The following is a 26652-nucleotide window of genomic DNA, read 5'->3' as shown; positions in this document are numbered from 1 at the left end:
GCATTGGCTGTGGCAGGGGCTCGAGGGCGGGAGGCGGCCGCGTGCGCGGGGCGCGTGTGTGCGGGGCGTGCGGCCCGCTCTTGCGTGCTCACTGCCAGCCACCTCGCTCCTGCTCTACACAGCTAGAGATCTTCATGACAGGTGGTGAATTTAAACAGCTTTTTTTCTTTTCTTTCAGGAATGTTTTAAGGGATTGAGAGGACATTGTGCACAGATTTTGCTGTTTTAAGAGCTAATATGTGAACAGCTTCAGAAGGATGTATGTTGTTTTAGGGCTGAAGTTTACAGAGGAAAAGTGTGGGACAAAAGCAGACCTGCCGTGGGCCAGAGGGCCACCTACTTGAATTTCATCCCTTGGAGAGGGGCTGCCTTCCCGGGGGGCGAAGCTGGAAGGAAACAACGATAGCCTGATCTTTGGCCCCCCAGGCCCCCCGACGGTGTCTTGTCACCAGAGTGCTGTGGAGGGGATGTCAGCTGCACAGTGAGCAGCAGAGGGGCCTGGGAAGGGCCTGAGCAGTTCTGGGGCCAAAGGCTGCCAGCCCGTGTCCCCTGTGAGGAGGGTTCCCTGCATTTGGAGGGCTGGGTGCAGATGCTGCAAACCCCACAGTCCCCAAACTGTCCGGGAACGACGTCCCAGCACAAGACGGTCTTGTTTCCACCTCAGGGCTGGGGCCGTGCCTCCTCGGGAACAAACACCTTCCAAGACACAGACACGCGGAAGTGATCTGAGAAGGAAGATAACCCGACTAATGAGAGAAATTGAATTTCCAATGAAAAACTTTCCCACAGAGAAAACTCCAAGCTTGATAGCTTCACATCCTATCAAACACTGAAGGAAGAAATCGGCAATTCCACACTGACTCGTCCTGAACCAGGAAGAAGGGACGCTCCCCCACACAGTCTACCTAATGCCTAAAGAAAAGATGCCGTGAGCAGACAAACCACAGACAATGTCCCCTGTGAACACAGATGCAAAAATTCTATACTAAATTTTAGCAAATCAAATCCAACAATATGTATTTTTTTAAATGCATCATGACCGAGTGGGCTTTATATTAAGAATGTAGGGTTCGTTTACTATTTGAAAGTCAATGAGTGTAGTTCACCATATTAACAAAGTAAGAAAGGAAAACACACATAATTATCTCAATAGATGCAGCACAAGCGACAGAGTCCCACAGCCTTGCTCGATACACACTCTATTCCCAGCAAACTAGGAAGAGAACTTCCTCAGGAGATAAAGGGTGCTCCTAAAACATCACACATTGATGAGACCCCAAATGTCTCCCCTAAGATCAGAAATGAGAGGAGCACGAACGCTCACTCCTCGCTGCTAACTGTCAGCGTGGACGTCCCAGCCAGCGAGGCGGGCAAGAACCGGAGATCAAAAGCACAGAGATTGAGAAGGAAAAGATAAAACTGGCTGTGTTTGGGACAACATAATCATCTCCACAGAAAATCCCAAAGAATCTCCTCAACATCCAGAACGAATGTTAGCAAAGCCACAGGATACAAGGTCGACATACCAGCAACAAATAATCCAAAAGCAAAAATAAGGAAACTATACCATTTCCACAGCGTCAAACCCACGAAATATTTAGTAACGACTCTCACAAATTACGTGCTCTGAGAACCACAAAACACTGCTGAGTGAGATTTTAAAATATCTGAATAAGCACAGAGATATACGGTGTCCCTGGACCAGAAAACTCTATTAGTACGACGTGTGTGATGTCTAAATTCACCTACCCTTTCACCACAGTGCTAGTCAAAATTCCAGCAGGATTTTTTGGTAGAAATTAACAAATTGATTCTAAGATTTACATGGAAATGCAAAGGACCTAGGATTGCCAACATACTTTTGAAAATGAGCAAAATTGAGGGATTAACACAGCCTGATTTCAAGGCTTACTATAAAAGCCACATTAATCAAGACAGTGTGGAATTGGCAGAACAGATTACAAAGCCTAGAAATAGAGCCACGCACATGGTCAACTGATTTTCATCAAAGGTGTCAAACTAATTCAATGGAAAAAAGGTGCTGGAACAATTGGATAACCACATGCAAAAAAGATTTAACCTCGATCCATACCTGTCACCATATATAAAATTAAACCTGAAATGGATCACAGATCTAAACACAAAATGTAAAATGATGAAATTTCTACAGAAAACATAGAAGGAAAATCTTTGCAACCTCGGATTAGGCAAATATTTCTTAGACAGAACACAAAAAGCATGAACCTTAAAGAAAAAAAAACTCCGAAAAACTGGACTTCATCAAAGTTAAAAACTTCTGCTCTCTTGAAAGATACTGTTAAGAAAAAGCAAAGAGAAGCCACGGCTTGGGAAAAAAATATTTGCAAAACATAAATCTGATCATCGAAATCTATTATCTAGACATATCTAGAATACATAAACTACTCTCACAACTCAGTAATAAGACAAACGACAATTACTAAGATGGGCAAAAAGTGAACAGACGCTTCGTCAAAGATGTACAAATGGCAAACAAGCACAGGAAAAGATGCGCAACGTCATTAGTCACTAGGGAAACGCAATTAAAACCACAGAGAGACGCGGCCACACGCCTCTGGACTGGCTAAAATGTACAAGTCAGGCAAGATTAAGTGGTGGTGAGAATGTGGAACAACCAAAACCATCCTCCAGAGATGGGAGGAATGGACGGAACCGTGGAAAACAGTTTGCAGGTTCTTAGAAAGGTCAACACGCATCGACCACATCATCCAGCTGTCCCACTCCTGGGGACTTACCCAAGAGAAATGAAGACACATGACTACTCAAAAACCTGTATGCAATAATCAGAGCAGCTTTAATCATAACAGCTGAACACTGAAAACAGCTCAAATGTCCATCAGCCTGTGACTAGATAAACAAACTGTGGTACATTTTATCCTTTCCAATTAAAAAGAAACAAAGTACTGAACGCAAGCCACAACATGGATGAAGCTCAAATGCATTCTGCTAAGTGAAAGAAGCCAGACACAGAGGCTACATAGTGCAGGATGCCTTTCCTATGATGTTCTGGAAAAGGCAAAACTACGGGGACAGGAAACATCCGTGATTACCAGGTGCTGGGGACGCGGGGGCTGGGGGAGCTGCCAAGGGGCACTGAGGCATTTCTGGGGGTGACGGGAGTGCTCCAGGTCTTGATCGCAGTGGTGGCTATACAACTGCAAACATTCGCCGGGACTCACGGAACGGCACACCTAAAGAGGGGCGATTCCCCTGGGCGAGATTCAGACTGCCGTAAAACCAGATCGAAAATAAGAAGTCAGAAAAACCATGAAACCAACCTAAGAGATGGATGAGCATATGGATCATTTTTTTTTTTAAAGTTAACATATGAAAAGGAAAGATAAGCTAAATCAAAGAGCTGGTTTGGGGAGATTTTATATAAAAAATCCCTGAGTCAGAAATCAGCCCCTGTCTGCCCAGAGTGGACGCCTGGCCCTCCCAGACCCCGAGCTCTGCACGGCCTGCCTCTCCCTGCTGACTGCAGTCCTGGGCCTCCAGGTGTCAAACGCTCCCTGTCATTGGGGACGTACGCTGCTGCACCCTGCTCATCCCCCAAGAGGTCTCCCCCACCAGCTGTTGTCTTCAGTGTTCCCCCTCCGGGAATGAGGGCAGCATGCTGTCCCTCGAGTCTTCTTGGCCACCTCGCTGTCCAGTCCCCCTCTCACATCGTGGCGCACACGGGAGATGCTCAGGAAATTGGTGCTGACGAAGCCTGAAGTCTGGCTAAAGTCTGAATCTCACGCCTGGGACCCCAACTCTATTTGCAGCCTGGTTCTGGGCTGAGTCCAGGGATGCCCGCCACCCACCCTGCAGCCAAGGGAGCCCGTCAAGGCCAGCTCCCCCTTTAAGGCTCCTTCCAGAAGCCCTGACCACCCCTACCCAGAAAGCTGTCTCCATCAGCCTCAGACTCGCTGCCCAAGCTCCATCTGCCCTGGGGGGACCTGGGCTCATGTGTTGGTTTGGGTCCCCTGGCACTCTGACCTGGGGAAGTGTATCCCAGGCCCCTGTGCACCAGGCACCCAGCTCACATCAGGGTCCTTCCAGCGCCTCTGCCCCCACGCATGCTGCGAGCTGCTCAGTGGGGAATGTGCAGAGCGCTGGGCCTCCTGTGGCCTTCAGAGTATGTAGGCTTCTTCCGCCTTCTGCCCACACCACTTAATCCCCAGAGCAACCTAATGAGGGGCAGGGGGTGACAGTGAGGGTACCCCAGATAGAAGAAGTCCAACTGTGGCATCATGAGCTCTTCCCCTGTGAAGACCCCCAACACCATGACCGAAAAGGTCCCCTCTGGGTGGGCCCCAACTGCCTGAAAGTTAGCAAGGGCAACAGGCCGAGGGGGAAGAGTGGGCCTCCCGGGATGGGAGAGGCCAGCTGTAGCCAGAGGGAAAAGGAGGAACGCGAGGTGAAGGCCAGATCGCAGGGAGGCCACATCTGGGAGGCGGGACTGGTGGAGCCGAGCAGGGACCCTGCCTCGAGAGCCTTTGTGGGTCACAGGGAGGGGTACGGGGGTCCTTCACAGCCGTGGGAAGCTTCCAGGGGGTTCTAAACAAGGCAGGGACCGAATCTGATTCGTCTTTTGAAGAGGCCTGTCCTGGTCGCCACGTCATGGGTGTTGGTGCAGCTGGGCCAAAGGAGGGAACAAGGTGGGCGGCCAGCATGCTCTGGACAAGGGGGAGCAGAGCCCAGAGCAGGGACAGAGTGAAGCGCAGGTCAGAGGGTCTGATCTCTGACCCCTACACAGCCAAGCCCAGACCTGTTCCCAGGAGGACTCAGGGGACACCCTCATCATAGGGATGCTCAGTGCAAGCACAGCCCAGTTCACAGTCAAGGAGCGTGAGCACTCACGGGAAAGAGCAAGAAAAGTCACAGCTTCGGGCCACATAACCACAGACAGGTAGGGCCCAATCTGCCTCTGAGACGGGGACCTGGGCCCAGGGCCCCCAGCTTTTAGATGGCTCCCGGGGACATCAGCTGGCAGCCCAGGCCTTTGGCCCAGGGAATCCCCACAGGCCAGGCCTGAGCCTGCAGTGAGGGCCATGTGATGGGACAGCATGGCGCCCCTCAAGCTGTGCGCGGGGACCCCAGGGAGGAGCACTTGGCTCCTGGCTCCTCCCCACGCTAAGGTCTGAGCCAGGAGCCTCATTTCGCCAAGGCTGAAGCCAGCAGCTGTCTGCTTTTGCTGATTCTAGAGATAGTAAAAAGAGCAGTGTGGGGCCGACCCAGTGGCATAGTGGTTAAGCTCGTGCACTCCACTTCGGCAGCCTGGAGTTCACAGTTTCAGATCCCGGGCGTGGACCTACACACCACTTGTCAGCCCATGCTGGGGCAGGCGTCCCATATAAAACAGAGGAAGATCGGCACAGATGTTAGCTCAGGGCCAATCTTCCTCACTGAAAAAAAAGAGCGGTGGTGGTTGGGGCTCAGAGAGGGAGGGATGAGTAGAGAATATTGAGGAGGGGCACAGAGGATCCTCAGGGCGTTGAAACTGCTTTGTGTGATCCTGTACACACCATTCCATATTTGTCAAAACCCACCGAGTATATAATCCCACTAGTGACCCCCAAGGCGAGCCTTGGACTTGAGTTCTTAGCACTGCCTCAGGTTAGTTCGTCAACTGTAACAGACGCCAGCACTAACGCAAGAGGTTAATAACGGGGGACCCTGAGCAGATTGGGGAGCTATATGAGAACTCTGTGTACTTTCTACTCAATTTTCCTGCAAACCTAAAAATGCTATAAAAAGTAATCTATTCATTTAAAAATTTTGACTTAAAAATGGAGTTCTATTGGCACAGACCACGCCCACTTGCGTCCACACAGTGTCTGGCCCTCTCGCTCTACACCAGTGGAGCTGGGAGCCGTGTGTGGCCTGAGAGCCTGAGACAGTGACCTTGGGCCCCCAACAGAGATGCTTGCCGACCCCAGTCTGTGCCACCGCTGGGACGCACGGCGAGTGACACCACGCTCACATTCCGGTTCCAGTCTGTCCCTCCCCAGGCCTGAGGGAAGTCAGCCCCCTGCATCCTAACCAGAAAGTGGCACCAGGTTCCCCCCCTGACACCCCATAGAGTGGAGACAGAGGCACATGTGGGTGGCACAGCAGGCAGCGGGCCAAGGCCCCTCGATTCCATCGCACAGAAGGCACAGCCAGGCCCGCAGAGGGGCCTTGCTACCGCCTAGAGCTGGCCATCTGCTGTCACTCATGTCTGTTGCCTGCCAGGTGTCCCAGACCAGCCTGTGGGAGCCTGGCCACCACACAGATCACCTCTTGTTCTCATCCTGGGCACTCAGGGGGCAAGAGAGCCCACTCTTGGGGCCATGTGGACAGACGACAGGCCCCCAGGAGCAGTTCCTGGAAAAGCAGACAGCCCAGAGCCCTCCAGAAATGGGACCCACTGTGGCCAGGTCAGTGGGCACCACTTGGTCTCCATCAGGGTCCACCACACCCAGCCCAGCATCACGGATGGGGGACAGGGTGGTGCCTGCCCACCCTGAAGCCTCTCACAGCCTCTTGGGAACCAGCTGCCCCATCCTGGAACTGGCAACTGAGATGTCCCCTCGCCCAGGGTACAAGGGGTCAGGACATGGGTCGGACCCTGGGAGCCTCACACCAGCATCTGAGCAAACTGGTGAGCGGTGATAGAAGAGGGCACCCACGGAAGAGAGCAAGGTGTGGGTGGGGAGGGGGCAGAAAGATGGGGTGAGGGTGAGAGAACCAGCAGCTTCCGGCCAGTTCAGGCTTCACCTGCACCCAGGGCTGTTGCGACCCGGCCAAAGGGCAGAGGAGGGGCAGAGGGTCCTTGTGCCTGCCATTTCAGGGACTGGCCACCACACACACACATATCGCTGAACATACAGACAAATGTGTGTGTGTGCACACAGACAAGCTCTCACGTACATGCCGGCACGGGCCAAGCTGCCTGTGATGCAGCTGGATGACCTCACCTTGAAGTGGGTCATCGTGCTCCTCCTCCCCACACAGCTGCAAACCCTTCTTTAGAAATGTTGTCCCCAAGGGATTTGTAAACTCCAGAAACGTCTTCGCAGAATTCAGCCATTTGCAGACACGTACCCGTGACCCCCCAGGACGTCAGGGTGCCCCACTGCACCCACAAGGCTGAGAAAGGGCATGTGAACTGCCACTGAAAATTCTCAGCTATACAGAGATTTTCCTTTGTTTGTTCAATATGAAGTCTTTTAAAGAGACCTAAGAATACAGCAAATGACACGACAAAAAAAATGTGTGTTCCAACCCCACCCCTGCTTTATTTTTCTCCATTTCGCTACACTCGGTGCAGACATTTTTGGAGAAATAAAATGCATCAGAATCAGTAAGAGCCTTCTCTGACCCATCTCCCCAGAAGGAGCCATTATTTGGGGGTGTAAATGCTTTCTACCCATGTTTCTACGCTTGCAAGATGTGCCATCAAATAAAAACACGTGTCCACGGGACATCCAGGGCCGAGCCACCGTCCTCCATCACCAGTCGACAGCACAGCTGCCTCCCCGCTGCTGCCCACCCCTCCTCGGCCTGTCCCCCACCCATCAGAGGAGAGGCACTGCCTGAGCCCCCGCATCATCACAGAGTCAAAGCCGTGTCCATAGCAGCCCCGAGGCCCCGCGCACCAGGCCCTGCCCTCACCCTCCCACCCTGCTCTGGGCCCCTCTTGACCCCTTCCACACACGCCATGCACACACTTGCTCAGGGTCTTGATGCGTGCTATCCCCTCTGCGCCGAAGTATCTGCAAGACTCGGTCCTTCACCTTCACACTGACACCACAGTCACCTGCTCAGCGAGGCCAACTACGACCCCTAGCCTGAGGACGCCCCTCCACCACCCACATCACTTAGCACTTGTCACCCTCTGAGTACTCAGCTGTGCATCCTGGGTTTGTGCCGCCTGAAACTCATAGAAGAGGAAAGTGGAATAAGCTCGTTGTTTGCAGCACAGGACAAGGTGGGACTTGGGGCATATTGATACAAACCAATAAGCCAGGCAGTGAAGGGTTAAGTGAGAAGATAGGCATTACAGGAATCTTAAAAGGTGTAAGTACAAAGTAACTATTAGAACAAAAGGACAAGACTTCCTCAATATCAACACATTTTTAAAGAGCAAAGAATACATATCCTGTAGCGAAAACTCCCACAGCAAGGATGACAAATTACACAATTATAAAAGACCATGACAGAGGCGAGACCAAGAACACTGGTCAGGTTAATAAACGCAAAGGAGCTTAACTTATCTTTTAAGAGAAAAATATTTTAATTTGACTCACAAAATAAGACAACGATATGCTCCACAGAGAAACAAAGTTTAAATAGAAAGACACAAATAAGTTAAAAGTAAAATGAATGAAAAAGATATACCATACTAACACTAAGGAAAGGAATTTGAAGTGGCTATATTAACATCAGACAAAGCAGATTTCAGAGCAAAGAATATTACCGGAGATAAAGAAGGCCATTTCATAATGATAACTGGGTCAATTCATCCAGAAGACATTAACAATCCTAAATATTAATGCACCGAATAACAAAGCTTCAAAATACATCGAGCAAAGACTACAAGAACTGGAAGAACAAAAAGACAGATCCACAATTACGACTGGAGATTTTGATGCTCCTCTCTCAATAATCGACAGAACAAGTAGAAAACCAGCAAGGGGACAAGAGCCTGGACGACACCATCAACCACAGTGACCTAACTGGCATTTACAGAACAGTCCTACCAACAACAACAGACTACACACTCTTTTCAACTGGAAAATGGAATATTTACAAAGAGAAACCATATGCTGGGCCATAAAACAAGTGTCAATAAATTTTAAAAGATGCAAATCATATTAAGCATTATCTCTGACCACCTGGGAATTAAGGTAGAAATCAATAACAGGAAGGTATCTTGAAGATCTCCAAATGTTTAGAAAGTAATACACAACTAAATAACTCCTGCATCAAAGGAGAAATCAAAAAGGAAATTAGAAAACATTTTGAATGGAATGAAAATCTCATGAAACACTAAAATCTGTGGGATGTGACTAACGTGGTCTTTAGAAACAAAGGTATGCCACCAAACACCGAGAGCAGAAGAGAAGAGGGCTTGCCAATCAATGACCTCAGCTTCCACCTTAAATAAACTAGAAATGAGAGCACAAACTAAGTAAGCAGAAGAAAAGAAATAATAAAAATCAGAGCAGAAATCAACGAAATAAAAAAAGAAAGAAAAATTTCAGCAAAATCCCAAATCAAAAGGTGATTTTTTGAGATCAGTTAAGTCGCTAAAACTCCAGCCACATTGATCATATATATGTACATATATATATATTAAAAAAGAAGCACAAATTACCAATATGAGGAACAAGAGAAGAGACATTACATATTCCACAAATGTTAAAAGAATAATAATGGAATATTATGAACAACTTTATCCCAATAAATTTAACAACTTAAGTGACGTGAACAAATTTCATCAAACACACAAAATACCAAAGCTCACTCAAGAAGAAATAGATAACCTGACTATATCTCCTAAATATGTTCAAAATCTAGTTAACAACTTCTCATGAAGAGAAGTCCAGGCCGAGACAACTTTACTGGTAAATTCCACCATACACATAGGGAAGAAAGCAGACTGGTTCTACACAAACTCTCTTCCTGAGGGGAGAGAGAGGACCCCCCAGCTCAGTCATGCCAGCCTTACTTTCACACCAGGAGCAAAAACATAAGAACACTGTGGACAATATCTCTCATGAACTTAGATGCTAACGTTCTTAGCAAAATTTTAGCTATCTTTAGTCCAATTTAGTCCAAAATTTAGTCCAATAATATATATATATATATATATATATATATATATATATATATATATATAAAAGGTGAAACAACAGACCATGTAGGGTTTATCCAGGAGAATGCAAGTTTAGTTTAACATTTGAAAATCAATCAATAGAATTCACCATAGGAAGAGAGTAAAGAAGAAAATAAGTATAATCATCTCAAGAGATATAGAAAAAGCATTTGACAAAATTCAACATCCATTCATGTTAAAAAAAAAACACTCTCAGCATTAGTTTTGGAAGGGAATTTCCTCAACCTGATAAAAGATATTTACAGAAACCTACTAACATCACACTTGATGGTGAAAGACTAAATGAGTTTCCTTCCAAGACTGGGAACAAGGCAAGGATGTTCACTTGTTCCACCGCTATTAAACAACGTACTGGAGAGGCTGGCTGGCGCAATAAGGTAAGAAGAACAGTAGGCATCCAGATTGGAGAGAAAGAGGTAAGACTGCCTTTATTTGCAGACACGATCACCAATGTAAAAAAAAATCAATGGAATCCACAGAAAAAGCTACTAGAGCTAAGAAGCGACTTAGAAAAGTCTCAAGATGTAAGAAAAATATATCAAAATTAATCACAGTTTAAATGCTAGCAATGAAGAATCAAAATGAACAAAGAAATTTTTAAAAAATGAAATACTTAGGTTTCTGACCACTGATGTGCAAGACGTCTACACTGAAAACTACAAAACGTCTCTGACCAAAACTAAAGATCTAAATAAATGGAAAGATATACAATGTTCATAGTTCAGAAGATTCAATATTGTAAGAGATCAACTCTCTCCCAGTTGATCTCTGGGTTCGATGCTGTCCCAAACAGAATCCCACCACGCTTCTTTACAAAAATTGTCAAGCAGCTTCTGAAGTTTATACAGAAATGGGAAGGATCTGGAATAATGAAAACAACTTGAAAGAGAAGAATAAAGTTGGAGGATTTACCTTATTTTGAGACTTCTAAAGGTACAGTGATCAAGGCAATGTGGTATTGACATAAAGACAGATTTTGGCATAAAGAGATCAATGTATCAGAATAGAGCATCCAAAAATACATCCACATTTTTATGACAGAGTTTTTAAAAAGCCGTCAAGGTGATTCAATGGGTAAAAGATATTCTTTTCAACATACAGTCCTAGAATAATTGGACATTCATATAAGAAATTATAAACCTCAACCCAAAATTCACACAGTATACAAAAATTAACTTATGGACCTAAATGTAAACACTAAAATGAAACTACCAGAAGAAAGTCTTACTAATCATGTGTTTGGTAAAGATTTCTTAAAGATACCACAAAAAGCATGAGCAGCACAAAAAAGGAAAAAGCAGTAAATTTGACTTCATTAAAATTGAGAACTTCTAGTCTTTAAAAGACATTATTAAATAAATGAGAAGGAAAGCAACAGACTGTGGGAAAATATTTGTAAAACATGGATCCATGTACCTAGACTATACAAAGAACATTCGCAACTCAGTAATAAGACGACAACCAGCTCAATTTTTAAACAGGCAAAAGATTTGAAAAGATACTTCACCAAAGAAGTTACACGGAAGCCGCTTAAATTGCACATGAAAAGATCCTCAACCTCATTAGTCATTAGGAAATGAAAATTAAAACACAACGAGATACCGCTACCCACTTTTTAGAGGGGTGGGGAAATGAAAAAGACCGGCCATACCAAGTGTCAGTGAGGATGCTACGCAAGATGGTGCAGCCACTTCGGAAAACAGTTCGTCAGTTTCTTAACTAGTTAAATAAACACCTACCATATTCTCCAGCCACCGTATTCCTAGGCATTTACCCAAGAAAAAAGGAAACACAAGTCCACCCAAAGACTTGGACACAAACATATTTATAAATAGCTCAGAACTGGAAACGGCCCAAATGCCCATCAACGTATGAATGAATAAACCCACAGTGACTCATCATACCGTGGAATACAACTCAGGAATTAAAAAGCATGGACTCTAACACACGCAGCAACCTAGACGAACCTCAGAATAATGATGCTGAGGGACGGGAGCCAGACAGAAAGAGTATCAGCGGATGAGTCCACTTGAAGAAAACTCTAGAAAATGCAAAGCAATCTATCCTGACAGAAAGAGACCAGTGGTTACCTCCTGAATGGGGAGGGCAGGAGGAAGGATCTCAAGGGCACAAGGACACTGTGGGGGTGATGGGTGTGTTTGCCATCCTGATGGCGGTGACGGTCTCACGGTGTTGACACCTGTCAAGGTTTATCAGGTTGTGTGCATTAAATATGGCGGTCTATCACGCGTCAATGATACTCCAGAGAACTGGCTTTGGTTTAAGTGAGCAGAGCAAATAAGCCGGAGGCCACAGCGTCTTGTGTAGATCCAGGCACACGTGCTGCCACTGCAGACAAGCGTCTGTTTGTCCGTCTCTCCCCGTTGGATTTCCACTCAGGTGCTTCAAATAAACCTCTCGTTGAGGTCACTGGCTCCCAACCCGGCACCTTGCTGTGTATGGACGGCCCTCCCACCCACCTCCCCAGCACCCCCACCCTGCCACTCCACCCTGCCAGGAAGAGGATGCCACTGTCCCCCACTGTCCCTTTGGCCCTCGAGGCTGTCAGCTCTGGGCTGAGAACCTCCACCACACCGTACATGCCCACTCCCACAGCCCGGAGAGGGGTGGGAACGTGTGCGGGCCAGCCAGGCAGTCTTGGGGTCTGGACCCCACCACCTCCCAGGAGTCTCCCTCTTGCACACAGCCCGGCTCTGGGCCTCGGAGAGCCAGACCCAGCACAGTGCACCTCTCAGGTCCCAAAGCAGGAACGGTGGAGCCCTGGGGGCCCCAGGCCTGCTGCCCCACTGCCACCCTTTCTCAAGTGGGGTACAGAGGCCTCCAGGGGCCCCCCGAGCCCCCTTGGCTGCCCGTTTTCATGGGGACCAGTGACGGAACCTTATGACGGGCACTGTGAACACTGGGGAGAGATGGGAAATTCTTACATACTCCCCAGATGAGAGGGCGTTGTCCCAATGTCCCAGGGCCACTACTGGTCTGACAGATATCATCATAACAAAGAAAACGACCTCGAGCCTGAGAGGAAGACAGAGACCCCGAGCATAAGGAGGGTGTGTGGGGAAAGTTCAGAGGATCTGGACAGCAGGGACCCTGAAAACAGTGAGGTCACCAGGGCGGGCGGTTGTGGTCAAGGCCAGACTTCCTCAGCAATCGCCAGGTCTGGGGACCTCAGGGCGTCAGCAACACTGAGAAATGAGGAGCCAATGGATCCCAGCCCAGTCCCCACCCTCCCTAGCCAGGCTCCGAGAACGGTCAGGGAGAAGCCACACAGGCCCAACTCGAGGAATTGAAAATGAAATAAAGGTGCGCGCCCTCCCCCAGGTCCCCCCGCGAACCCTGCTCTGAATGCACCAATTCTTCTCAGCTCATCGTGCTCGGAAACTGACCAGATCATCGCCCGCCAGGAAGGGGGCAGGCTGCGCCTCTCAGCACACACTTGACATTTTGTTCTCGTCCAGGCTTCCCGTGCTGACAGTTTCTGGATTAAATGTGCAAATGGAACGTGGCCCCGAGGGGGTCTCCCTCCTGCTGGCACGAAGCTGCGGGCTGAGCGTGCTCGTGTGCACGTGTGCATGCAGACACGTGTAGGTGCCTGAACGTGGATGCCACGCGAGTGTGTCCACACGTGTGCCTCCGTGTGCGCCTGTCCCCGTGTATGTGTGTGTGTACCTCTGCTGCGTCTGTGTGACTGTGTGTGCTGAGTCTGTATGTGCCTCTGTGTGCATGTCTGCGTAGGCGTGTGCCTCAGCATGCTTGCCTCTCAATTAGGCATCCAGGCTGCACCAGGCACGTTTTCCCCAACCTGCTACTTCAGCTCCCTTGACCTTGACCAAGCTGGGAAAACAGCTCGCAGCCACCCCAGCATGGTTTTCAGCACAGGGAGCTTCTCTTAGCCCCGTGGTGGTTGGATCCACTTTAAAATGCAAATGTGGAGCCGGTCACCATGAGCCTCAGGCTGAGGGTCTCTGCCTGCAGCCACTACCCAAGGGGTGGTGACGCTATGAAGGCCGAGGCCCAGAGCCTGCCTTCCTTCCCAGGCACCAGGAGATCCGCAGGATCCAGGACCACCACCTGCAGTAGAGGCCCATGCATTCGGGGTGGGGACCATCGCCCCCAACTCCCACCACCCTAAAGATGCTAGAAGGGCTTCTGGGCCTCTTCTGCATTTACAGGTGTCACCAAGTCCTCTTGAGCCCCGCTGGGGCCAGCCCAGGGGCCAGAAGGAGCTGACGGGCAGTGGTCCGGGCACACTGGGCTGGCGTAGGTCTAGGGCATCTCCCTGGGGGTCACCCACGGCTCCCTTTGCCCCGCTCGCCCACGCGGTACACCCAGCCATCACGCCAAAATACAGTGGAGGAGTCTTAGCGCCCTGCCCCGAGGGCAGCTTAGTGAGGCAGGGGCTGGGGGCCTGGGTGCACGGGAGGGCAGCCCTCATCCCCACAGGGCTGCACTGAGCCCCCTTCTTTCCACCCTGAAGTCACACAATGACACACTTCAATGGCTGCACAGCCGGGGCCTCTGGTTTCCATTCTGCGTGACCTGGGGAGGCAGAGAACGTGATTATAACCCATCTGAATGCAGTATCCTGGGGCGATTATTCTGGCACCTGCACAGCCTCCAGCCCCCGCTCAGCGTCCAGCCACTCGGTCAGCCCACTCATCTGGCTGCGACAGCTGGCGGACCCCACTGCGCCATGCCCCACGGCCACGAGGCCCTGCGGGCTCATCCTATTATCCCTGACGACTTCCCCAGGGCAGCCCTCCGGGAGCCCCCACGCAGAGTGCGGTGCCAGGCCCCCACCCGCACCCAGCGACACGGCTGCCTGCTCAGCCCAAGCCCCGTTATGTTATGTCAGCTGTTACCCCGTGCTTAAAACAAGGCACTCCAGCTGGCCGGGGTCAGATGTAAAAACGAAGCCCCAACAAAACCCAGCCCTCCAGCCAGCCTGCGCCGGAGACCCCACTGAATGTGGCACTTAATGACGAGCTTCTCTCCAGCCCTCAGGCATAAAGGAAACACCTGTCCCCTGACGGCACACTCTAATCCTGCTCCATCCCGAATGCAGGAGCCTGTGGGGCCCACAGCAGCGCCCCGCCCCCACAGCGTCTGACTTTTGTCCTGGGCCTCAGGGAGACATTGACAATGAACGCGCCCAGTTTTGGCGGGCGGGGCAGCAAGAAAACCCGGGAGCTGGGCCTGGGAGCGCCCGCCGGGAAGCCATGGCCTCCTTCATGGCACACACCTTCCAGTCAGACCCACAGCGCAGAGAGACAAGCGTCATGAGGGGCCCCTCCTCTGGGGGCAGCTGCTGGGCAGCCACAAAGCCCATGACGTCTCGAACTTCTTATGTAACACTCCCCGTGGTTTCTTTGACTTCATGTTTAACACTCAACCTGGCAGCCTGGGTGCATGGGAAGAGCCCCCCCTCCTTGGATAGTCGTCACCTTCTTGAAGGGCAAGAGGTCCTCCTGCGTCTGGCCCTGAAGGGGCCTTCCTGCCAACACCAGAGGCTGAGCTGAGCACCCGATGGACTAGAGCCGGCGGTGCCCCTCTACCCCACCACGCCAGCACCCTGACCGGGGCGGCTCCACCTTTGGTTACCAACCTGGAGCCCACTCGTCATGATTATGAAAAGAGGAAAGCAAAGAAAAGAGGGGGCACAGTGGCAGAGGTGGCAAATATGAGACCAGCCAGACACTTGGGAGTCTCAGGGAGACAAGCCTGGAAACCGCGCACCCCAGGTGCCAGGAGAGGCCGTGGGGCCCGCTGAGCCGGTACCTGGGTGATCCCACCCCGTGCTCCTCCTGCCCAATGGGACATGAGGCCACCCCGCAGCTCTGCCAGGCGCCCCCGGGGCCTGTGCACCAAGACAAACAGGCTGCAGCAGGGAGGGTGAGGGAACACGGCCATGGCCGACAGAGCCATAGGGCGCGGGCCGGGGGCTCCCCCCAGGGCTCCTGGCAAAGCCCCCCACACCCACAGGTGGTCTGAGATGCCGCATTCACCTTGTGTCCCTTGGTTTTACAGCTTGAAAACAGGAAACACCAGCGAAACAAACAGCCAGGGCCAGCCACAGGCGGCTCACAGAGCCGGGAGCCCTGCCGGCTCAGCCCTGGCTGGTCTCAGGGCCTCCTCTTGGCCATCGTGGAATCTCCCCGGGACCCGAGAGGACCCTCCTCCAGGCACAAGCCAGGGCCACCTCCCCCTTTCCCTCGGGAGGTGAGGCTGGAACTGACAGCCCCAGCGGCACCGGTGGGGGATGTGGGAGAGGCGTCTGGTGGGGGAGGGGGAACAGACGCCCCCTTCCCAGGTGACCTGGGGCTGCAGGTGGACGTGCCCCTGCCCCCCAGGACTGGGAGCACTGCGGGCCGAGCACACCCGCAAGCTCCTCCATCCCAGGGGGCCTGTGTTCCTCCCTCTGCACGGGCCCCAGCGGACAGACACCGCCCCACCGGCCGGGAGCGCGGCCCTCAGACTACTGGCTCGGGATCTGGTTACGTGTTTATTAGGGAAGTTTCCAACATTTTCCGCAGTTTCCTCTCCCTCTTGCGCAAGTCCCCCATGCCCTGTTCGAACAGACTTGATGGATAGGACAATTCTGGCCCGCAGCAGATAACGTGAGTCCCAGTGGGGGCTTCACAGAGGGAGTCTTTGTTACAGAAACGAGTCAGCGTAGGACCCCTCCACACACAGGGCCCGGTGTACTCATGGAAGGTTCCGGTTACAGCTGAGGATTCCCGTTTTCACGGCTCTGGGCTGAGGGCAGACCCCGCATGAAGGAATGTCAGCTGTCCCCCTCAGGAGCAGCTGCCTCCAGGCCAGGAACGCGGCCAGCCCAAACCCTGCAACCCCCACCGAGGACGGGGGACCTGCGGGGGGGGGTGTAAATTACGTCCCCCGTGGTGGGGACAGCCTGAGCCACCGCCCTGGGCCCCACAAGCCTCAAGCCCTCGGCCTTCTCCTGCTCAGACATCCTCAGGGCCCTGGGGACTGTCCCCTTCATAAAGTGGGACAATGGCATTTGCCCGAAGCCCAGGAGGGAACCCACGAAGGGAGGAGCAAAGTCGCTCTTGGTCAAGGAGGCCAAAAACCAGTGACAACCACACACGACGACAAAAAGCCACTCCAAACACAGGGATTCACCATGAAGCACGCCCACTGACCTGGGGTGGACAGCAGAGAGCTCAGGGGTCCGAGGGAGCAAGGGGCTGCAGTGCGTGGGCAGGCGGCGCCAGGCGGCCCAGTGTGGGGGCTCTGGACATGGCGCAGGCTGCTGGCCACAGACTCACCAAGGAGGGGCAGGGCTTTTGTTCTCAGGGGCCCCAGCCTGCACGGGGGCTCTGGCAAGTTGGCTGAGTTTCCTTGGGGGCAGTGTTTTCAAATTCTGCTTGGTAGCCCCTAAGACTCTGTTCACAAACTCACTCAGGGACCCAGACCTGGGGGGAGCTGCAGCGGCTGCCTGGGTCTCCCTACCCCTGACATGGCTTGCGGGAGTGGCCCCACACAGGCTCGCCCCCACCAGACACACACTGTCTACGCCAGTCCCTTCCTCATGGTCTGAGGAGCAGCCATGGACCCCCATATCCACCCCAGACCCTTCCTCCTGGAGGCCAGGGTCCCTCCATGCTGTCTCCCTGGGGTCGGCATCAGGGGGGCCGTGGGGCAGATGAGCAAGAGATTCCTTCTTGCAGCCTCACACGGGGCCACCCTAAGTCCTGCTGAGCAGAGCTGCAGGCCACTCTGCACCATCGGGCTGTGCAGCCAGAACCCCACACCCACTGGTTCCAGGCAGCACCACTTGTCCCTCTACCTGCTGGAGCCACCTGGAAAGAAATCCTGCCCTTCTCATTTACCAGCACAGAAACATCTGGAATACGGTCTTCGGTTTAGGGCACTTCTTAGCTCTTAGTGTTTCTCCCTGAAACCAGCGAGGCTTGGCTTGCACAGAAAGTCAGCTCCCCAGGGGGGCAGCTGAGACCGCCACCCTGCAGAGGGACAACTAGACACCTGAGCCAGCAACAGCCCGACTGTGGCCTAGTGGAACATGTATGTGCAAATGCAGGTGTGCAATCAGGAGGGTGCGTGTGCCACTGCCTTCCAACGCCGGGGGTGGGGGGTCAGTCCCTCCCCCATCTTGGGCACTGGCCCCCTCTTACACAGGGCCCTGCAGTAAGGGTCCTGGGGGTGCAGACAAGAAGCCCAGGTCCTGCCCCCGAGAGCCCAACCTATTTGCACACAGACCTGGCACGTGGTGCTTAATAAATATTTGCTGGCTGAACAAATGTAGGAGACAGCACCCCAAGCAAGAGTCCACCGGGGTGGGGGGGCTACATTCCGGGGCAGAACATCAGAGAAGGCCGGGGTGGGGGGAACCAATTCTCGGCACGCAGCTCTCATGTGCCGGGGACAAAGAGGCAAAGGAATTCAAGCCTCCAAAGCAGGGAGATGAGGTCTTCCCGGAGGACGCTGAGGTCCAGGGGAGGGAGCAGGCAACACCGCAGGGGGGGGAGGGGAGCAGGAAGGTGTCCCACAAGCACCTCTGCAGGAGCGGGGCTCTGTTGCAAATGTAGGAGTTCACCAAGTACAGAGGCAAAGCCTGGGTGAGTGGAGCAGTGCCAGCAGGAGTCGGCCACAGAGAAAATAAGACCTTGGGGTTTGTTAATGGAAAACCTGGGCCACCCGCCGGTGCCCTGACCTTGGGCAGAAGTGACTTAAGTCACTCAGCCCCTCGTGAGTCGCAGCCCCTCGTGCGAGAAGGACATTGCAGAGGGCGTGCACAGGCGAGCTCTGGGTGATAGCAGCGGCCAGCCCTGACATTAACACAATCGTCTCCACCGGCATTTGAAGGATGTGGAGAGCAGACACTGGAACCGTGTGGTCTGCAGGGGCCCATGCAAATGTGAGCTGGGCTGGGGGACCGGGGACAAAGCCTGCATCTTGTTCCACAGAAATGGGGGACCCACCAAGGGTTTCTTGGGGGGGGCCCACAGAGTCTCTGTGGGGCCTCATTTTGCAGCTGAGAAACTGAGGCCCAGAGAACCGGATGGTCGGGCTCTGCGCTTCGGGGGGGGGGGGGGGGGGCGCGCAATCCAGCTGGCGGGAGGGCTGGGTGCCGGCGGCGGGGCTGAGGGAGCCTCAGCAGCGAGGGAGGAAGCCGCAGCGATGACCTCATCCCCCAGGCCTCCGGGCCGCGGCTCCGGGGTTTTCAACCACAGGCATCCAAGGACAATCCCCGGTCCGCCCTCCACCAGCAGGCACGGAACACCCTGGGTTCGTGTTGTGTTTTGAGTGCCTCTCTCTTTGTGTGGGATTTGAAAAAGAAAAAAAAAAAGGCTTCCATTTGAGAGACACCTGGGCTGGGGTAGGGTCTGTTGCTGCAGGGAGTGGGGGGGGGTTTCTGCCACCGTGGCAGGGCGGGGAGTCACACAGAGGGGCCACCCAGACCCGGAACGCGCTCCCAGGGCGCGCGCGCACACACAGAAACGCAGGCGCAAAGCGCAAAGACGCGGACACGCACTGTCCACGCGCGCACGTGGCAATGTGCACAAGCAGTCAGGCACACAAGCACACGCGCAGACACAGGGCTTCCTCTGGATTCAGGAACCGTGTCGGGAGCCGTCTTGGCAACCCCAGAAGTGGCCCTTCTCCTCAGGCAGCCACAGACAAAAGCTCAGATCTCTCACGTGCCTCTTAACAGTTCCGGGATGGACCCGAAGCAGAGATGAGATTCCTCCCGAAATGGCTTTTTCAGGCCCACCTAATATCCCTGGTTCAGCAGAAAGTTTAATCCCTCCGAGGCCGCCCGGGCCTTCCTTGCACGGAGCTGAGATAACAGCTTTCTGGCACCATAAAAGCCGAGCTAGGGAAAGAAATGAAGAAATATGGGCTCTCTGGGAAAACACAGCGCTGAAGGACTTTTTTCCACCATCTAAACATCACGCTGCTCTCCGAACCCTCGCGCGGAGCCCACCTCGCCCCTCTGGGGCCCCGGCTGCGGTCTGGCTCCCGCGCTCGCTCCGCGCTCTGGGCCCGGGCCAGTGGCGCCCGCATTAGGCAGACGGCAGCGCCACCTGGTGTCCCAGGGCACAGCGCCGGGCGCGCCCCACTCCGGGGGCTGCAAACTCCGCTTCTGAAGCCCACTCCTCATGCCCGCACCGGTCTCCCTCTGCCGGGGGTCAACACCCCCTTCCCGCAGGCCGAAGCCCCCCCAGGAAGCCCCCGATTTCCGCCTGGGCCTCAAGCCCCAGGGCCTGTGTGTCCAGCCCATCCGGGAGGCTCTGAGCTGTGGGCGGGCTCCCTGCCTGTCCTGTCCACCCCCCCGATACCCACTTACTCCTCCTTCTCCTTCCCCTGGGAGGGGGTCCCCTCCTCCGGGAAGCCCTCAGCATCCCCACAGACACATCTCACCCCAAGTCCCTCTTCACCTCACACCTCCTTCCTAGCCCCACCACAAACATAATTCACACCGGCCTCTGGAGGCTGGGCCCCATGGTTGCCTCATTCCTGCTGTTACCCCAATGCCCCCTACCCCCATGGCCATGACTCTCCAGTGGCAGCCAGACACAGCCAGCTCAAACCCACCTCGAAGGATCCGTCTCCACATGGTCAACGAGTTGGAAAGTCCTTGGAAACCCTGGCAAGGCCATGGGAAGGGTAATTCTGAGGTGGTCCTGCCTACCCCCTCCATTTTAAAGGTGGGGAAACTGAGGCCCAGGACCACACAGCAACTGGGAGTGCCCCTTGGGAGCAGCTCTGGGCACATGGGCTCAAAGAAGGGGGTTCCAAACCTGGAGGCACCAAGCTGGGCATGCGGTGTGAGCACGGCCCTGGGCCCCTGCCTTCAGGGAGCGTGGGATGGAGTGAGGAGATGGAACACCTTGAACCCACCCACAGAGCCCCTGTCACACCCAGATTGCTGAGAAATGAGCAGGTTGCGATGGGAGGGAGGGATGGGGACCCCACAAACGGCAGGTCAGGGAGGGTGCGCCAAGGAAGTGACGACCAAGGCGAGGCCTGAAACTGGACAAGAAGCTGGTCCTGTAATATGCCAGAGAAACAGCTGGGCCACTAAGAGAGCACGTGCAAAGGCCCTGAGGCAGCAGGAGCATCCGAGGGTCAGCAAACAGTGTGCTGGAGTGGAGGGAGCGAATGAGGTAGAGGGAGGTGCGGGGGCAGGGTTCCCTGAATGTTGGCACTTTGGGGCCCGAGAAAGAGAGGCTGAGTTGGTTCCAAATGCCACAGGGAGCTTCTGAAATGATCAGATGTTTGTTTTAGAAAGCTCCCCGCCCCCAACCAATGGCCGCTGTGTAAGGAGGGCAGCTGGTGAGACATGAGGGTGGCAGGGAGATGGCTGATGTGAGAGAACCGGGGACAAGGGAGGAGGCACAGGATCTCCGCCCTCACAGGGGTGGAAAGGGAGATGGGACCGGAGCAGCAGTGGGCTCTCTGCTTGGGGTAGGGGAGCTGTTCACTGCACACCCACCCCGGGTCCTTGAGGGAGAGGGAACTGGGCCCAGGACCTGCACCCCTGTGTCCCCCAGCCCATGTTGAGCCCCATCCTCAGCCTGGGAAACGGTGTGCGCAGTTCAGAGAATGGCCACTAGGTGGCAGACAAGCCTTAAAGATGTCAGGCCGGCGGAAGAGGCTGGTGCCAAGGAGGGAGACAGTGGGCAGGCAGGCAGCAGGGATGTGACAGGGGCCCTTGGCCACCTCCCCAGCTCTGGGCCCCACTGTGCCATGAAACCTCGACGGCGAGCTCTGTCTGAACATGAGAAGGGCTTCTGGCCAGTTTGGGAGGAGAGTGCAGGCCGGACCACCAGGTCCCTAGTCCCCAGGTTGTCATGGAGGTAACCCCTCCACTGGTCTGGTTTCCACCCCCCGCGCGGGGCGTGGGATCTCACAGGTACATCAGCGGTGATTCCTGGGAGCACAGGGAAGGTCCGTGGAGGTCCCCGCCTGCTGGGCCGCTGCAAGTTTGATCCCCTCTCCATCCCACCCTCCCAGCTGCACCAGGACGTAGTGAGTCACCACCTGAACTCAGGAGCCTCGGTGCTGACAGTGCCTGGATACAGGGCCCAGGAGGGGGCACCTGGTGCTCTTCACATCAGTCCAGGAACTAGGTGTTGTGGGAGCCACTCAAAACCCGAGGGTGAAGCTCCCAGCAGTGGAAGGACTGACTGAAGACATCCAGGGGTTATATGGGCTGAACGGTGTCCCCCTAAAATTCATGTGTTGGAGCCCAAACCCACAGCACCTCAGAATGTGACTGTTCTCAGAGAGAGGGCCTTTTAAAGGATTAAGGTAGAGAGAGGTCACTAGGATGGGCCCTGATCCAGTGTGACTGGGGTCCTTATAAGAAGAGATCAGGGCACAGACACGCACACAGAGGGACAACCATATGAGGACACAGGGAGGAGACGGCATCTACACACCAAGGAGGGAGGCCTCCGGGGGAACCAGCCCTGCCGACACCTGCATCTGGGACGTCCAGCCTCCAGGACTGGGAGACACTAAATGTCTGTTATTTAAGCTGCCCAGTCTCAGGCACTTTGTTCCGGCGGCCCCAGGACACTCACACAGAGGGAGCAAGGCCAACCAGGCCCCTGGCCCCACCCAGGGCCCCAGCAGGTACACACAGCAGGAGGGCAGGCTTGGAGTCTGGGCCCCACTCGGCAGGGTCCCCCGGGCGCCTTCCAGCCACTGCCTCCTGAAGCCTCGGTCTCCAGCAGACAAGGAGCTCAGCAGCTGCTGTGAGGAGAGGACCCGAGGAACAACTCGCAGAGCAGCCGTGCTTTATGGGGTCCAGGCTGGCGCTCGAAACACTACATAAAATCCCAAAGCACCAGAGACGCCCGCCCCACCCCTGCTGTCCACCATCCAGCGCCTCCTTTGCTGTCTGGCCAGCGGGAAGGGCGGTCCCCACTCCAGGAAGCATGGAAAGGGCTGGCGAGGGCACCTGGGACACCCACGACAGACAAAAGTGTCACTTCTGCCCACCGCTCACCTGCAGGGGAGATGGACCCGCCCGGCCTGCCCCATGGCCCACCCAGAGCAGGGGTTTGGGGACATTTCTCTCTAGGCCAGTGGTGGCCGACACACCACCCAAGTGCAGGATCGGCCGGCCTGCCCCATGGAGCTGCAGCTCCCGGGGCCTCAGCAGGGACCCGTCTGGCACCCTCGGCAGCTTCCGCAGGTTCCCACAACCAGAGGGAGGGGTGACGCAGGCGGTCCCTCTCACTAGGATGGCGGCTAGCCTACTTTTTGCCGTTAAGTCTGTCCCTGCTCTTCCATGAGAACGTATAACCTGATTGGATAGCAGAACAACACACCTGGACCCCAGGGGGTCACCCAGGGGACGTGAGAGGACCAACATCAGGACGTCCTCAGACCTGGCCATCTCCACGGATGCAGCAGAAGCACCGGACAAGAGGCAACACCGTCACGTTAAAATCAGGCCTCACGTCGGACTCAAAGGACGCCTCCCGACCTGAGCAAACACACGTCCCTCCGCCCGCCCGAGGCCGGCACGTTCCTTCCAGAGAAGCAGGAGGAGCCGCCGTGACTGATGGAGGCCGCCGCGCCAAAGCCCCACGCGCTGCAGCACGCACCTGCTGGCCGGCTCCACACCCAGAAAACCCTAAAGGCCCAGAGGAAAGACTACGGACAACGATGGCAGAGTGTAGTGACACCCCAGGCTATGCCAGGGACAGAAACCCATGGTGTTCACGTACACCAAAAACCTCCAGAAAACATAATGGAAGAGAAGATGCCATCTGTGAGGGCCACAAACAATGATTAGTAGCATTAGGAATAAACCTAATGACGACTATCGAAAGCCTGTGTTACGAAACCATAAAACCCTCCAGATGGACAGACCACCATGACCCTGGACAGGAAGACCCCACACCAGAGAGGTGCCCGTCTCCCCCAGAGCCCTTCACCAGATTCCATCCGATTTTTCCCAGGAGCCAGACAAGCTGACTGCAAAGGTCATTGGGAAGAACAATCGAACCAGACGTGCCAGGGAGCCCCTGAACACAGCCGTGCGCAGCGATCACGTCCCGCGATCACACAGACCTAGGACACACATCATCAAAGCAGCGTGGCCCTGGGGATGAGCCCAACAGACAGTGGAACAGACCTGGAGGAGCCCGGGGGAGACCCACGCGCATCTGGACAGCTGGTTGACGATAAACACGGCCCCTCAAGCCGGGGAGGAGAGTCAGACTCTGAAGGAGTGGCACTGGGTGACCGAAGGCCAGGGGCACGGAACAAGACCGGGTCTGTTCCTCATGCCACATGCCGGGACGTTCCCAACTGCCAGCGACAATTTAAAAACACGAGAGTAACCCACACAAGCGCTGGAAGAAATCATGGGCGAGGTCCTCTATCCTCTCGGAGAGGGGAAGCTTTCCTGTAAACCGAAGTCCAGAAGCACGAAGGAAAGACACACTGGGCCCAGAGGAACCCAGCCGAGGAGTGGGTGCAGGCGCTGCTTGCGTAGGTGGTGGGGACGTTGCAGATAAGACACAAAAATGCAGAGACAGAAAGATGCCGCCGTCCCACAGGCCCCATGCCCACAGCCGTCAGCGTTCAGGCCGCCTCCTGGGGACAGGAACAGGCCCCTGTGCCCCACCTTCTCCACAGCTTCACAGCCAGGCCACCTTTGAGGTGTCCCCACTGCACCTGGCCCAGCGTAACGGAGGCGGCGTGAGTCCTTCTCAGTGCTGGCTCCCAGGCCTCACCAGGGCCACACTGACCCGAGGCTGTGGGGACCCCTCCCAGGCCCTGTCGCTCAGCACTCACGGCTGGTTGCAGGGAGAAGAGCCCTCAGACCCCACTCTCAGAGGGAGGGGCTCGGACAGGTGGGCAGGGTCGGGGCGGGGCCGGCACTGGAAACCCCTTCTGTCCTCGCGCCACCTCTGAACACCTATTCTGGGACCAGGGACACAGGCACGAGGGCTGAGAGCCTCGAAGGCCTGTGGAAGGAGCCATCAGGTGGCCAGGGTGGGGACACTCTGGGTGTAGGCTGTGGGCAGGGGCTGGGACATGTGCAGGGTCCGGGTACTAGCCATAATCCAAGTCAGGAGTCACCCAGACTAGAGCCACAGTGCAGGCCCCTGCTAACCCCAGTCCCAGCTCCTCGTGCCTACATCCTCCTGTCCTTCCTTCCCAGCCCAGCTGCCTCCTCCTCTAGGAAGCCCTCCCAAACCACCAGGCCCAGGTGCCTCTCATTCTGAGGCCCTTCCAGCCTGATGGTCACATCCTGGCAAGCGTGGGGGGTCTCCACACCGCCAGTCCCGGGTATCAGAGCAAGCCCACAGCTGCCGGCCAGCAGGGGCGCTCCAGCACAGGGTCATCGTGCAGGCGAGAGAGGCCAGGAGCCCCTCACTCCACCCACAGCCCCCACGCCTGGGACACGAGGAGGTCCAGTGTGGCTGTGACAGCTGGCTGGCCCCTCGTGCTGCTACTTACCATCCAGAAGAGGGTCCCTGTGGCCAGAGTGACATACTGCTCGATGGTAGACAGCACGCTGAAGATGAGGCAGGCCAGGACGATGAGGAAGCTGCGAGACAGGAGGACACAGCGGTCAGCCCCATTGGTCCGCTCCTGTGGCCAGCGTGCCCCCTCTGCCCCTGCCACAGACACAAGCCCAGGTCCAGGGAGTCGAGGGGCTCACCCACCACGCCCAGCCCACCCCACCCAGCAGGACCAAGCCCCGCCCCTCCCCAGATGGAAGAACTCAAAGGGCCACCCAAACCCAAGTGTCCAGCAGCCGGTGAATGGATGCATGAGGCACAGCCCATCCACACAGCAGGTGTTGTCATTGGCAGAAAAGGAGGACGTTCTGACCATGCTGTGGTGGGTGGACCGTCAACATGGCGCCAAGAAGCCGGGCACTGAAGACATGAAATGCCCAGAACGGGAAATCCACAGGGACAGGAATCCGACTGGGGGTCACCGAGGGCCAGAGGGACAGGGAGTGACGGCCAGTGGGTACGGGGTTTCCTTTGGGGGTGATGAAAGTATTCTGAGCTTAGACAGTAGTGATGTATGCACAACCCTGTGAATGCCCCGAGAATCAGTGAGGCACACACTTTATGCAGGGAGCTCTCAGGGTGGGACCACGTCTCCATACGTGACATCTAATAAGATCTGGTATCTGTTCTTACAAGTGCGTCCACAGGGCAGCCAAGGGCCCAGGGGGGACAGGAGCTCCCGGCCCCCACAGGGTGCCTGGTGGTTAGAGCACAGAACCCAGCCTGCCGGGGAGGGCGGGCCGACTCCTGCTAACTGGGTTAACTCCTGCTAACCTGTTAACGGGGTGTCACCAGGGCCCCGGGCTCCCTGAGGGGCTGAAGCCTTGGAGCCTGGGCTGCTCTGACCGCTGTCTGCTCTCTCCTCCCCGGGACCATAGCTGGAGCCCAGGAACTCAGCAAAGGGAAGGTGGTAGGATGGCCCCCAGCCCACCTGCACACCGATACCACAGACGGCAGCTCTGACCGAGCCCCAACCATAAAGACAAAGAGCCCTTGCTTCCTGAAGGCCCCTGACCCTCCAAGGCCCTTCCCCCTCCCTAGATGTCACCGAGCCAAGCTCCCAGCCCTCCTCCTGCCTGGGGGAGAGGGACCTCTAAGGGGACATTCCAGGGTCTGCAAGCACCCTCTCAGCGGGTTCTCAGGGACAGGACAGCAGAGGAGCAACCGTGTGGCCCCAGGGACACA

At 54.8% G+C, this 26652-nt stretch overlaps 1 pseudogene; it reads right to left on the bottom strand.

Annotated features, from left to right (window-relative positions):
- LOC106827812 (potassium voltage-gated channel subfamily KQT member 1-like) overlaps nt 1–25808 on the bottom strand; it is a 53434-nt pseudogene extending 27626 nt beyond the window's left edge.
- Nucleotides 25809–26652: the final 844 nt, after the last annotated feature.

Source organism: Equus asinus, chromosome 14 (assembly GCF_041296235.1).
Source record: "Equus asinus isolate D_3611 breed Donkey chromosome 14, EquAss-T2T_v2, whole genome shotgun sequence".
In the NCBI taxonomy this organism is placed as follows: Eukaryota; Metazoa; Chordata; class Mammalia; order Perissodactyla; family Equidae; genus Equus; species Equus asinus.
The sequence above is the reverse complement of the archived record's forward strand: the minus strand, read 5'-3'. Positions and strand labels throughout refer to the sequence as shown.